The sequence below is a fragment of the Pongo pygmaeus genome, chromosome 4 (assembly GCF_028885625.2).
Source record: "Pongo pygmaeus isolate AG05252 chromosome 4, NHGRI_mPonPyg2-v2.0_pri, whole genome shotgun sequence".
NCBI classification, from domain to species: domain Eukaryota; kingdom Metazoa; phylum Chordata; class Mammalia; order Primates; family Hominidae; genus Pongo; species Pongo pygmaeus.
This window is the reverse complement of record NC_072377.2, coordinates 9,947,225-9,959,152: the sequence shown is the minus strand read 5'-3', so window position 1 is coordinate 9,959,152 and position 11,928 is coordinate 9,947,225. Positions and strand designations below refer to the sequence as shown.

Sequence of the window (11,928 nt, the reverse complement as noted above, 5' to 3'; positions counted from 1 at the left end):
GGAACACTTTTGAAGAAGACACCCCTGTAACAACCAGTCTAAGAAACAGAGCCTCGTCAGACTCCCAGTTTCCTTCTATATTTGTCCTCCCAGAGACTAATCTTTGTTCTGATATTTTGTTAATTATATCATTGCTTTTTAAAGATATTTTTATCTCTTATAAAAAGCATCACTAAACAATATAGTTTAGATTATCCTGCTCTTGAACTTATCATGGAGGGAATCATATCAATGTATTCTTTTATGTCCGACTCCTTTTACTCAATGTGATGTTCGTAAGCTTCATCTTGATGTTATGAGTAGCACTGGGGAGGGCGAGAAGGACAGTCTTATATTACCTGCATCACTGCCCCCAACTTCAGGCAGCACGGCATGGAGAGAGATGCCCTTCACTTGGGGAAAGGAGAGAAAAGTGAGCACTGCACTTTGCCTTGGATGCGAACACTGGGCCTGTCACAGTAAAACCCAACACTGGGCTCACCATAACCTCAGACTCCAGGCTGGTCCCTCTGGACTGAACCTATAGCACTACCCTAGTCCAAGGCTGGATCCTGCAGTCCCAGGCTCCAGTCCGGCCTGGCAGACTCAATCTTCAGGCCTGCCTCAGTCCCAGGATCCAGACTGGGCCCCAGTGGCTTTAGATCTACCCTAGGGCCAGGTCAGCCCCCACAGATTCAGACTGTAGGCCCACCCTAGGGCCAGAGTAGCCCCAGCAGCCCTAGCAGCCCGAGGCTCCAGACTACCCCCAGCACTGGGATGGCCCCTACAGCCCCAGACTTCATGCCCACCCCAGCCCTAGAATGCCCCCCATGGCCCTAGTCACCAGGCTGGCACCTGCAGACCCAGGCATCAGGGCCTGCTCACCTGCTGACCCAAGAAACAGGCCAGCCTGCTGGAGGACGTTAGCAGCAAGCCTGCTCATGAACCATACCAAGTGGTATACCCAGAATCTCTGGGTAGGCTGACTGGTGAAGCGCTCCCCCAAGACAAAGCCAGTCTGCAGACTGGAACAAGCCTCCACTTTTTCAAATGTTCAGACCTCAATGTAAGTCAACAAGAAACACAACAAACCAACAATGAGACATAACTCCTACCCAAAGAACACAATAATCTTCTAGTAGCTGACCCAAAAGACATGGAGTTATACAAACTTCCTGATGAAGAATTCAAAATAAATATTTATATTAAATTTATTTATTTTCCTTCAACTTTTAAGCTCTGGGGTATATATGCAGGATGTACAGGTATGCTACATAGGTAAACGTGAACCATGGTGGTTTGCTGCACAAATCAACCCACCGCCTTGGTGTTAAGCCCCACATCCGTTAGCTACTCTTCCTGATGCTCCATATATACCAGTTGTGCACATTTTTGGGTTACATTGCCCTTTGGATACCTGCATACAATGTATAATAATCAAATCAGGGTAATTGAGATATCCATCACCTTAAACATTTATCTTTTCTTTCAAACATTTAACTTTTCTTTGTCTTGCAATTCTTCTAGGCATTTTGAAATATCCAATATTATTGTTAACTTTAATTCTCCAACTGTACTATCAAATACTAAAACTTACTTCTTCTATCTAACTGTATTTTTGTACTCCTTAACCAACTTCTCTTCATCTCCTCCTTCTCACTTCCCTTTCCAACCTTTGGTTACCACAGTTCTCTATGCTTCCATAGAATCTACTTTACTTTATTCTATATTAATATATATGAATGAGTGAGAACATGCAATATTTGTCTTTCTGTGCCGGGCTTATTTTACTTTACATAATGGCCACCAGTTCTATCCCCATTGAGCCAAATGACATGATTTTATCCTTTTTATGGCCGAATAGTATTCCATTGTATATATATACCATATATTCTTTATCCATTCATGTGTTGATGGATACTTAGATTTATTCCATATCTTGACCATTGTGAATAGTGCTGCAATAAACATAGGAGTGCAGATATCTCTTTGAAATACTGTAATCTTGTGGGTATGATTCGATTATTCTACTGTTTCTTCTTGATTTTACTCATGGTGATTTCTTTCCTTATGTGCTTGGTTATTTGTGTGCAGTTTATTGTCTAAGGGTTTTATTGTGGTAATATTTTGAAGGTCAATAGAAAATTTTCTCTATAGAGAGAATATGGATTTGCCACTGCCAAGTTTCTGTATGTCTGGTCTTGGGTGACCATAAACAAGTTTGTAATCTGTGGATCCCTGTGTCTCCCAGGCAATGCTGTAGCTAATGGCTATAATTTGGGAGGAACACTCTTTCTTTTCCTTTAATACCTACTCCAGACAGGGCCCAACAACTTCCTCTGTATTCTCCTGCAAAGATGTGAGAGAGGAATTTATTTGTAGCACTATCACCATGAGTTCATTGTCCTTTTTTTTTTTCTCCCCTTGCCTAACATAAGGAGAGCCTCCTGTTAGTTTCTCCACTTGGGATACATCCTGGGCATTGACCTCTGTATCTTGTGCTGTACAAGGGAGGTTGCAAAATCAAAGCAGGAATTTCTCGGGGTAAGCAAGTAACTGCAGGTCAAAGTAGATTAAGTTTCTTGTGCTTGGCTTTCTGGATTTCAGCTTTCCTTAGATTTTATTTTGGCTATCTGTCAGTTCTTAAATTCTTATAAGGAGATGTTTTAAATATTTTATCTAGCATTCTTAGTTGCTTCTATCTGAAGGTTTGGTTCTAATAAACCATTGTTAGAAATGCAAGTTATTGCCTTATTTTTAAAAAGTAAAATGTAAATACAATTCTTATTCAAAGGCATAATCTTTTCTTCCTTTATGCTCATTGTAACAAAATAAAAAAACAAACAAACTAGAAAACGCATTGTAAAAGAAGGAAAATTTGCCCTTGATACCAATCAGAATGTAGGGCTATAATATCTTTTAGCACTTCTTAACCAGGATTGAAAAGCAAAAAACAAAAACCAAAAAGCAAAACCAAACCTTAGGCCCTAATACGTGAAGGAATTGTGGTAAATACTTATGATTTTATCTTGCATCAGCATCTGTTTTGAAAACAAGTTTGACTTTCTCATATCAGAAGCAGGGCTCTGTCACCATTGACACAGCCTTTAGTTCCATACTCAAATGGCTCAAGCCAGTGGTCAAAGATAAGAACCTGGAGGCGTCTCTCTCCAGTCTGGCAGACTGAGCTCTGCACTTCGTTCTGCTTTGTTTAAAGGGATCATTCAAGCATTTGCCCAATTACTTGAAGTAACTGCTACCCTGCTCTTTTATATACGCTGCTGAGAGCATGCACTCATGTGTGCATGCTCTCTCTCTCTCTCTCTGCCTGACTCCATTTCTGCCTGCATGACTGAGGATGGAGAGCTTCACTCTTGACTCATTGTCAAGTCCTTTGCCTGGGACCTATAAGTAAAAACTCTTTAAACTTATTTCCTATTGTGATGGTGTATTGAATTTGCACCTTCCATCTAAAGAACTAGAGGTTATCCCGGCCAGATTTTCCCTGGGATGCCAGGGAGACCACAAAGTCAGGCAGGACTAAACTGGAGATGGGTGAGATAAGAGCCACAAGGGCATCTGCCAGTGTAAACAAGTTTCCTATGTGAAGGACTCCCTCATTGCAAGTCAGTCAAGTAAGCATTAGGAAGTCTGCCAAGTAAAAGAAGTATCCTGTGAAAGGTACACTGTAAACACCCATGTCCAGGTACCCTTCATGTCCCATTAGGGCAGGGTTGCTAGCTGCTCTGGTACTAGAACCCAAATTTAGCTGGGGGCTCTTGAAACAGGTATCCTTTGAATGGAATGAATAAACTTCTCTCTAAGACTTCCAGAGTTGTACTAGCAGAACCTATTATGAAGAGTCAGTGTCTGAGGGTATTGTTTGAGAAAATGGCAACTCAAATCTTTTTATGTAGGATCTTCAACCCTGATTAATGTGGGCTGAATATCCTTCAACAAAAAGATGAATGGGCCTTTATTCATGGGATGAGAAAATACTTACCAAATCTTTAATTTTGATGGTTGTATCATGATTTATTTAACCTTCCCTGTTTTTTGTACATTTATGTCAAATCCAATATTACAACTTTCTGTATCCTTATCTTAGTTTTAATACTTCCTTCTGATCCTCTTACTTTGGCAATCCATCAGACTTTCTTTTTTAGATATTTGGCCTCGATGTATTCTTTGATTCTGCAGTTTGAACATATTATTGAATCTTGAGTCTCATCTTACCTTCAACAACCTTTGTTCCTTATTACAACTCTGATAGATGAGGCCCCGATCCCTTAGCCTGAAGAAGACGCTACAGACTATTATGGAAATATTGTGTTAGGGAATGTTATGTGTTGAATTGCATCCCTCCAAATTTACATGTTGAGGTCTTAACTCCCAGAAGCTCAGAATGTGACCTTATTTGGAAATTAGGTTGTTGTAGATGTAATTAGTTAATATGAAGTCACAATGGAGCAGGTGAGGCCCTAATCCAATATGACTGGTGTCCTTGTTAAAAAAAAAAAAAAAAAGGAATTTATGCACAGAGAGGCACACACAGGGAGAATGACGTGTGTACATAAAGCCAGAGGTTGGGGTGATGTGTCTACAAGCCAAATAACACCAAAGATCCCAGCGAGCAAACCTTTAGAAGCTAGAGAGGCTAAAGCAGATTCTCCTTCACAGTCCTCCAAGGAACCAACCCTGCTGACAGCTGGATCTTAGACTTCTTGTCTATAGAACTGTGTGACAATAAATCACTGTTGTTTAAGCCATCTAGTTTTGGTATTTTACCACAGCAGCTCTAGCAAACTAGTACAGGGAGACTGTGTGAGTTAAATTAAAATCATGTATGATTAAAAACAGGAAGAACCCTTTCAATTTAGATTGATATGTTATTGGGAGGTAGATTTAGAAGTGCAGCACTTCTCAGTATCGTTGACCTTATAATTGCTCTCAAATGTGACTTTTCTTGTTGTGATCCTCCGTCATTGGTCACTCTGCCTCATATCTCTTTTATGCCCATTCCCACCCCACCAGGAGCCACTGTGTGGTTCTCCAGCAAAGGTTTATTCCTGTATATGCTCCTCTTGTCATCCCCAATTAGAAGACCTAGATATTGCCAAGGGTTTCTTGCGTATTCAGGGATACAGTCATGTTGAGGTAGGAAGTGGGACTTGACTCTGGACCAGATTAAAGACTGGCTGAAACAGGGAAGAGGCACCCGAAGTACCTCTCCATAAGACATGCCCACCAGCACCATGACAGTTTACCATTGCCACGGCAACACCTGGAAGTTACCGCCTGTTTCCATGACAACACCTGGAAGTTACTGCCCCTTTCCATGGCAATGCCCTGAAAGTTACCATTCCTTTTCCAAAAATTTCTGAATAATCTACCCCTTAATTGGCATGTAATTAAAAGTGAGTTTAACCATGACTGCAGAACTGTGCCTGAGCTGCTGCTCTTGACACAGCCTGTAGGGTAGCCCTACTCTGCGGGAGCAGTCACGAAGCTGTAACACTGCCATCTCAATAAAGTTGTTTTCTTCTACCACTGACTCACCTTTGAATTCTTTCCTGGGAAAAGCCAAAAACCTTCCTGGACTAAGCCCCAATTTTGGGGCTTGCCTGTCATGCATCAATGTGTTTCATGTGTATCCAGGGATTCCAATTCTGGGTTATCAAAGGTTACATGGACTGGGAGAGGCAAAGTCAAAACTACTTTGTCCTGCATATCCTACCTCCCCACTGCTCTCCCATGCACCAAGTGAAACAATGACTTCTATCATGTGTTTGTCAGTGCCAAAACATTTTCTATACTAACTAGCTCAGCTAGAAAACTTTGAGATGGTTACCTGGGAGAAGTGTCATACTCATTCATTGACTGGGAATGATGCCAGTGGGCTAAATGAGACATATATATAGAGAGAGATATATATTTTTTTTCCTGCAAGAAGGAAGCCAAAGATAGAAGCTACCAGTTCAAGTCAAGCCAAGGCTGAAAATCAGTCTCATTTGTCACCATCTGAAGTTGTACAGGGGTATCAGTGCTGTGAATGAACCCACGTATCCTCATGGGCTATTTCCCGGCTGTCTTATTTTAAAGAGGATTTATACTTCAGAGTCTTGCTATGTATTACATCTGAGACAGATGAAAGGAAACAGTTTATAATTGCTTAACATGTGTGCACAGGTTAACATATCCCACCTCCAAATTATCTTCCTCCTTATGAATCACAGTTCTCTGGAGATTTGTGGGAGGCACTGAGTTTCAATCACAGTATTAAATTTAGTGACCTTCAAGGGAAAGGGGGAGCAAATTGCAGCTTCCTCAACTTGTACATGCCAGGAGTTGGCCATTCATCCTGCTACCAGGCAAATGAACATAGTGACTTCCTGACAGAAACAGGAGAGAATGAAAAAAATTCTGGGGAGTGAAAATAAGTTTGGACACTCTTGTGATCTACAGTTAAGTCATCCAACTAGCTAAAGTAACTTTGAAAAAAAAAAAGAGTGGACCTCAATACTTTTGAAGCTTTAGAAATACATGCATTTAAATAAATAAAATTAGAGGTTAATTTCTTCAAAACCATTTTTGTAAAGCCGCCTAGAGGATAAGGCTTGATTCTTCATTAAAAATAAAGTAATTCTCCTTTGCAAATGATTTTTAAGCACATCTATAATGTACTATACCTTCCATTGTTTAATAAATGAAACATCCAGAGCTGTCACAGTGAGATATCCCTTCTACAGGAGGTATTTAAACTCTTCTTTACTTCTCTCTTATTCTTTTTTCAATGTCTCTGAGCCATATTAATGATGGATATTTAATCCCTAGTCAAGCCTCTGTCTGAAGCTGTCTGGAAACGAGGAGTGACTTTTAAAAGGCAGACAATAAACAGACTGGATAGATTCTATCTACAGAGAAGCACCTGACACCCCTAGTGTGACCAGCAAAGCTTGAGGTCTTTAAGGCTCTTAGCTTCCAAATGTCACAGCCCTGAATGGATATTTATAACCCATTTCTGAGACTGAGCACCTTCCAGTACTGAGCAGCATATTGGTCCAGCAACTGGGCCACCTGCTGGCCATTGGACAGTTGCTTTGCCAGATGATGATCTGTTCTTCATTATGTGGCCTCCCCGCATCCTGTGCTGTTTGGCATATTCTGCAGATGACCAACTGGGATGTTCATGCTGCACTTCTTGTGTTCCAAATGAGTCATGGATATTTTAGAGTTTGGAAAGTAAAAGAAAAAAAAAATCCCAGCAGAAGAAATTATTCGTGAGATCTGTAGATCAAGTGGATCAATGCAGTTCTTATTTGTCTTTAGTGTCTCAAAAAAGACGAGAATTAAAGTGCTTTAGAGTTATAGGTGGTATTATTTCTTTGTCAATTTTAGGCTTTTAAATTTGTAATGTACACCAAAAGCCATTTTGGCTGCTCCCACCACTGCCTTTGTTGTCTAGCCAACATGCGCCTTCAGACAACGAAGGCAACCTGAGTCAATAAAGGTTTTCAACATGATTCTGACATTACTGCAACTAGGTTATCTAAGGTTGGATGTTGAGTGTATCATGCTCTCTCTAAACATGGTTTATAGATAATTTATTAAACTTTTACTCATCCCTTTGTGTGGAGGCATACTAGTCCCTGAGAGAACTGCCTTTATCCAGCTGTCTTGCAGGCAGCAATAGACATCTCAGGTCGTGGATTTAGCTGCTGCTGAAAAATGCCTTAAATCTGAACTCCACCTGAAAAGAGACAACATTCATTTCCAGGTCCACTGATGCCACCAGCCGAAACTTTAAAGGGAGACGGAATGTTCTCTTTCAGCTCTTTCTCATTCTCCTCCTCCCCCTCCAGGTCTGGGACTCTTTAATTAAGGGATCCCAAAATTAGAATATGAAGGTAATTCCTTTTCAACACCTCCCATTTCACAGTGGTGTGCTTTTGCTCTTTGGACAGGGTTGATACCATGTATGAGAGACAAATCTTTTATCAGGAGCTCCAACCGGATGTACACACTTGCTCCCTGGCATACTTACACGTGTGCCCATCTGTTTGGGTGGTAGGAGGCCTGTGGGGGATGGGGCAGGGCAATTTCAAGGATGACCATTTGCCAATGTGGAAGAGCTGGTTCGGGGGCACAGCCTGCAGAGCACAGCATGCACCAGTTCTTCTGCCAAGAGAACCTTCTGTTTGGCAACAGTGCCTGAACAGGCAGCATGCTGCTCTACAATGGGCAACATCTGCAGATGGAAAGCTGGTGGGTGATGTACCCTCCGTGATGGATTCTGCTGCATGCCGTCACCCAGCTCCCTTTAGAACAAGCTAACAGTGAATAATACCTCACAAAAGCAAGCCAGTTTTACCATCACTTTTTGATTATGGAAATAGTTATTGAATGCTTGCTATAAATTGAAAGTCACGTGTTCTGTGCTTTGGGATGATGTAGATGGATTTGACGTGGACCCTAGCTTTAAGAGGCTTGTGGAAGTAACAGAAATAAGCACACACATAGAGAGTTGGTAGACAAGGAATGTCATAGGCCTAGAGACACAGACACCAAAGCCACAGAGATGTGCTATTAAAGCCCAGAGGAGGGAAGAGGATGTTCAGCTGGGGCCCCCAGGGGATAGGTGTTTGGGCTGTGCTTTGAGGGTGGGAAAGGTTTGCACCTGTGGTTAGGGTGGAATAGACCATGCATGGTTGAGGGACTTTCATGTCAGATAGGAGTGAGAGACAGTGGAGTGCTTGAGTGGGACTTAGCACGAACTGTGAGATAAATGAAAGAGGAGATGGAAAAGATATGCTGAGGATAGATCATGGGGAGCTGTGATATCTGGGTGAGTGTTTGGTCTAGGAGAGCTAGTCAAGACAGGGATGGAGCTGTGCTGCCCCCAGATGCATGAAAGGCATAGAGGAAGATAGGAGCTTGCCTGGGAGACCACAGCAGCAGCACTAGCCCTTGGTCCTGAGAGCTGAGTTTGAGTCTTCATAGTTTGTCAATTAACCAATGTTTACTGAACTCCTCGTTACAGGCTTTTTACGTGGACCAGGTAGTATTTAGCCTCTCCACCTAGGAGGGGAGATACATCAAGTGAACCTTTGTAACTCAACATGATGAGATAAGGGCAAAGCTACAGGAATTCCTATGAAAGTCTGGGAACCCAGAGGAGGGGGGGGACACAGAAGTGTCCAGATGCCTGAAATGTCACCTGCAGAGTGGAGGACAGCATGACTTTCAGAGATGGGTGGTCTAGTTGTATCGCAGCCATGCTGCATTGGGCAGATTACATCACTTCTCTTGCTTTAGGGTATTCATTTGTAAAATTGACTTAATAATAGCACCTACTTCATAGGTGCTATTAATTAAGTGAGTTCATGTATTTCCAATGCATGGAAACATGCTTGGCCTCCAGCATTTGAACTGTGTGTGTGAACATGTGTTGTTGTGGCAGTGCTGTGTAACAAATGATACAGAATGGTGGTTAAATATTTGTATCTCAACATGGGTCTATGGACCAGGGGTGGCCCACTGGGTTAGACTTGCTTGACTCTAAGCCGGGGTCAGGTTTAATTCTGATCCATGTGTCTTTTCAGTTCGGATCCCAGGAACATCTCCATCTGGGACTTGTTTTCACAATGGAGAGAAGGAGGGTTGGGTCCCAACCAAATGCTGTGTTTTTGCCACATGTGCACTCAGGGTTCCTCCCAGCTCCTCACATTCCTCTGGTCTCGCCTTCCAAGACCAACATTGATTGGCAAGGAAACATATTCTTCTCATGGAAGTGTCAAGGGGATGGTAGATACCTGACAAATAGGAACATCATAAACCATGCCTGTCATGGACGGTTTCCTGAAGGAAGTAATGGAAACAGACTTAAAAAAAAGTTAAGCAGGTATATTAATTGCAGGCAAAAACACAAACACCAATTTAAAGAGGTAGAACTGACCTAGCTATGACTGTGTTGTAATGAATTTTCTTTTCTTAAATTTATTTTAATTTTAAAAATATCTCCCCAACTTTAGTAACATATATATATAATTGACAAATAAAAATTGTATAAATTTACAGTGTACCATGTGATGTTTTCATATATGTAGACATTGGAAAATGATTAAATTAAGCTAATTAACATGCTATCATCTTCCACATTATTTTTTTGTGGTGAGAACATTTAAAATCTACTCTCTTAGTGATTTTCATGTATGTAATACATTATTATTAACTGTAGTCATTTTGCTGTACAATAGATGTCCAGAGCTTATTCATCCAGTCAAACCTGAAACTTCATACCCTTAATTTGGAGTAAAATCGGCATAATATATAACAACAAGCATTAAACTTGACATAAGGAGACCCGAGTTCCCATTGCATAATCTTGGTTAAGATGCTTACAATTTGGATGCCTCCATTGTTTCATTTGCAAAAAGGAGGGAGCTAGATTAATTAACCTTCAAGTTCTCTTCCAATATCCTGTGATTCCGTGATGATGAAGAGTTACAAAGAAGGAAGGGTTGCTGAGATGGGCCTTTGTAGGAATAGAAGGCATCTAATTTGATGGAAGGCATTTATTGTAAACCTGCGGAATTTATTGACACAAGCAGTGATAAGAGTTACTTCAGGTTCTTGATCAGTGAATACTAATTTGGGACTTAAGAAGTATTCATGAGCTCTGTGTTGGATGGTGTAGTGCCATGGTTCTCAAACCTTAGTGTGCATCAGAATCACCTGGAGGGAGTGTTCAAACACAAATTGTTGGGATCCAGTCCCACTCCAGAGTTTCTGATTCAGTAAGTCTGGGGTAGAGCCCAGGAATTTGCATGTCTGACAAGTTTCTGGATGATGCTACTCCACTGGTCCAGGGACCACACTTTGAGAACCACTGGTGTTGGGGAAGTAGTTGGTGTCCTGCCCAGATGACCTCCACTACTGGTGCACCCAGGCCCCAGCTACTCTTAGTGTGGCTATGGCCCACAGCTGTCCTGTCTCTGGAGAGTTGCCATTGGCTAATGGAACCTTCTAGGAGGGGAAACAACTCAACCATCAGGCATACCGACCGTCAAAGGCTTACAAATGACTGGTCACCTTGTCTCAAGGTGGCACCAACTCCAGCTGGCTTGTCATTGATGCTCCAAAGCTTCCATGTGACATTGGCTCAAGCCAGTCCCTGGTGAGAGTATATTTTTGTTATTATTTTGCTCTAGCTGCATCCTGTTGCCTTCACTCTCTTCTTCTAAGGGCACCGCCTCAATTGATCACATGAACAAGAAATCCTATCTCAGGTTCTGCATTTAGTGAAACTGACTTAAGACAGATGGTCTAGAGCTAGAGAACCCAGGGCCAAGGAAACCAATTTGTGTATTGTTTCAGGGATCTAGAAGTTAGGTATTGAGGGTATAATTTTATAAAAATCAAAAGGGGGAAACCCAAAGAACTTTTTTAAAAAAGGATCTAAAATAGACCCCTTTACCATGTTATGTAAGATCAGGCATAGGACAAAAGAGAAGAAGTACAAACATTTTCTGGTGGTCAAAACCTGAATATGATATGAATATGATAAGGCTGTTTGTAACAATGGACAATTTGAGAAGGTTGTTGAGAGGAAGATCAGCTTGGATTTCAGCGTGTGAGGTTTTGTGAGTTTTAGGGTCATCCATGACGTTTTCCTGTAAGTGTCTGCCTATGTGGGACTTGCTAGAGGGTGAGCTGTCAGAGCTGGGCTGTAGCTTTGGGAATCATTTTCACAGTTCGTAGTGAGATCATGGGAGTTAATGAGGTAACTGAGACATTGAACAGCTAAGAGCAGATGGCCTGAGACTGCAACTTTGAGGCTGCCCATTGTTACACCTGAGAGAAAAGCAGACTTCAAAAGAAAGTGTAAGGAGAGAATTGAAATAAGTTGGAAGCATAAAAAGGGTTAGTGAGTTAGAAAAGTGTGGGCAT

At 41.6% G+C, this 11,928-nt stretch overlaps 1 long non-coding RNA gene across 1 annotated transcript; it reads right to left on the bottom strand.

The window, feature by feature from the left end:
* Positions 1-1,176: 1,176 nt before the first annotated feature.
* LOC129036834 (uncharacterized) lies at positions 1,177-4,386 on the bottom strand. The gene is made up of 2 exons (XR_008502662.1): positions 4,216-4,386; positions 1,177-1,396 (listed from the first exon to the last, which is right to left on the bottom strand). It is a non-coding gene; the product is annotated as an uncharacterized LOC129036834 (long non-coding RNA).
* Positions 4,387-11,928: the final 7,542 nt, after the last annotated feature.